Below are 3,179 nucleotides of genomic sequence, written 5' to 3' on the forward strand. Positions count from 1 at the left end.
GATGATGATGATGATGATGATGATGATGATGATGATGATGATGATGAAAAAGTCATTACCATTGCTCTGAATTGCAGAACTACAAAGGGATCTGGGCTTGTCTCGTGAAAGTGAGTCCTAAAGTAGATTGCTCCTTCCAGTTCTATCTCCTGCTAATTATGCCTGGCCCAGTTCAAGCCAACGATAATCCCTTTTATTCTGCATTATTTTCCATTTGTCCTTCCAGTGGGATGGCTATAAATAAACCAGAGCAAACAACAACAGCATGTTAGCGAGCGACAACTTGACAAGACACGCAAAAAGGCCGGGGAAGAGGTAGCGGTTAGAAGTTGGGGGTGGAAGCTGAGAAATGATGTTGCAGTCCTTGCCTTAATGGTAGACTGGGGCATGAAGATAGGTAGGGGGTTAAAGTGGGTCTTGCTGAACCTTGGCCACTCTTCACTTTCCTTAGATATGTGTGTTACTTCCATGCGTCACAGAGCCATGTGACTCATGAAGTAACACACATATAACCTAGGATTTCTAGGTTAGGGGATACCAATGGACATCATTTTCCAACAGGACCATTATTATACAGTCAGCCCTCCTTATCCACGGATTGTTTTATCCACGGATTCAAGCATCCACGGCTTGGAAATGCTTTAAAAATATACGAATTCCCATAAGCAAACCTTGATTTTGCCCTTTTATATAAGGGGCGCCATTTTACTCTGCAATTGTATTTAATTTTGGTATCCACGGTGGGTCCTGGAACGAAACCCCAGCGGATGCCAAGGGCCCACTGTACCTTTTGAAATGGGTCTCCATTTACTTGCGATAAAAGTCTTATCCAAATCATTTATCTCTCAAACGCCTTGCAATCAGACTGTACATTTTAATTTGGGGGGAAATGAAAGCAAGATCAGAGGGGGAAATTGTACTCTAGGTGTAGCATGGAGCACACTAAATGCATGTGAAGCATTGTAAAACCCCACACATTGCATTCAATTTTCAAGTTTTCCAAGTACAGTGGATCCTTGTTATACGCTGGGGTTTGGTTCCAAGATCCCCCGTGTATAACAAAATCCGTGTATGCTTAAGTCCCATTAAGTATAATGACATAGCAAAATGGTGTCCCTAACAAAAAATGGAACATCAAGGTAAATTTATACTTTTTTGAAACATTTTCAAACCATGTATGCTTAAATCCGTGTATAAAAAATCCGTGTATAAGAAGGGCCGACTGTATTAATACATTGCAAGTCTCTCCCATGGCCTCCAACAGGCCCAGATCTGCAGGGACAGTCGCCATCAGTCCTATGTGGTTCCAATTTTTCAGCTACTTTTAAAGAGTCCCAGTTTCTTTCTCCTCCTACCTTCCCCCTTTTGTCCTCAGCTTACATTAATAACTTTTACCATCTTGACCACAGTGTTGCCAGGTCAACACTAGCCCAGAACCTGACCAAAAATATGAGGTCCAAACATATAAAATTTACTTTATTTAAATTTAAAGAAACCCCATATAAAAAGATGTATAGATGGTATCTAACTCCAAATAAGCTGCCGAAAATGGCCCAGAATATTCAATAGCAGGCTAATGTGAGAATGCTCTTAGTATTTGTAGTTGAAAATGCAATAACAATTCTAAATACAATGGACCCTCCACATTTGCTGGGGTTAAGGGTACAGGACCCCCATAAAAGTGGAAGGACCACAAATTAAAAACCACTTTTTTTTTTTAACCTGAGAGAAGACCTCTCTAAACAGCTCTAAGTTCTCCTGCACAAATCTTTGGTCAACATCTGCCAGGCATTGACCATAGAATTATTCTGCAGGACTTACAAATGCCTAGAGAAGTGTCCTCTCTAGCTCCTCCAATGTGACTTTTGGCAGACATTGACCATTGACTCATGCTGGAGGACCTAAACATTTCTAGAGAGAACATATTGAAGGGATGTCATATTGAGGATGGAGCAAGCTTGTTTCCTGCTGCTCCAGAGAATAGGATCCAGGAGAATGGATGCAAGCTCCAGGAAAAGAGACTCCATCTCAATATCAGGAAGAACTCCCTGACAGTAAGAGTTGTTCAACAGTGGAACACACTCCTTCCTCAGAGAGTTATGGAGTCTCTTTCTTTGGACGTCTTCAAACAGAGGCTGGAGGACCATCTGTTGGGGGTGCTTTGGTTGTGAGTTCCTGCATGGCAGAGTATTGGACTAGATGGCCCTTGGGGTCTTTTCCAACTCTAGGATTCTATATTAATCAAATCTGTGAATAATGAAATCTGCAAAAGTCAAAGCCACAAATGTGGAGGGCTGACTATGCTCTAAAATACTTCGTAAACTGCAGATCCCAGGACTCCATAGGATGGATCCATGGCAGTTAAAGCGATATTATAGCACTTCAACTATGTGGGCCAGCTTTCTAAACCAGGTGTCATTCCTAGTTGCACAAGGCGCTAAGCAGCAGCTACCTTGACCTGTGAATTGCGAATGAAGGTGTCGCTTGGGAGGGTAGAGACTTGACTCTAGAATACATACTGCAAATCTGGTTTCTGTGTTTGTTTTATTTCTGGTTTCATTGTCTCACTGAAAACTTTGCAGCCCTGGTTCCTATCATGCAAAAGTGAGTGGAAACACATTAAGATTGCTTTGCTTCACTGCAGGATAAACTCCTCCGTCGCTCACAGGTCAGCCTCCCAAATGCCTCCAAGGCTGGAAGCCCAGAGTTGCTAAGCAACTGTGAAGTGCTCCTTTGGCCTCCCTTGGCAGAACAGCCGGGCATCTGGGACCAAAAGTAAAGGAGATGGTGGGAACACAGCCAGGAGAAGACCGAGGGGCACTTTTAGTGTGCGTCGTACAGGAAATCAAGGATCCAGGGCATGCGGTGCCAGTCGAGCTAAAAAAATTCCACACTAAAGGTTTGCCTCCGGCTGTGCATTCCTGTGGCCTTTTTTCCAATTCGAGCATCTCCAGCCATTTTAGAGGGCAGAAGGTATTACATCTACGTCAAAGAAAATAAAATATTCTGAAGCTGAAAACTGCTGCACTTCATTACTTTGTTGTAATATTTGTTGTTTGCGATAGGCATCTTCAAGTCAACTCCAGCTTGCAGTGATCCTATCATAGGGTTTTCTTAGAAAGTGAAGTCGAAGGCTTTCATGGCCAGAATCCATAGTTTTTTTTGGGGGGGGGGGGGGG

This window comes from Sceloporus undulatus, chromosome 9, assembly GCF_019175285.1.
Source record: "Sceloporus undulatus isolate JIND9_A2432 ecotype Alabama chromosome 9, SceUnd_v1.1, whole genome shotgun sequence".
NCBI classification, from domain to species: domain Eukaryota; kingdom Metazoa; phylum Chordata; class Lepidosauria; order Squamata; family Phrynosomatidae; genus Sceloporus; species Sceloporus undulatus.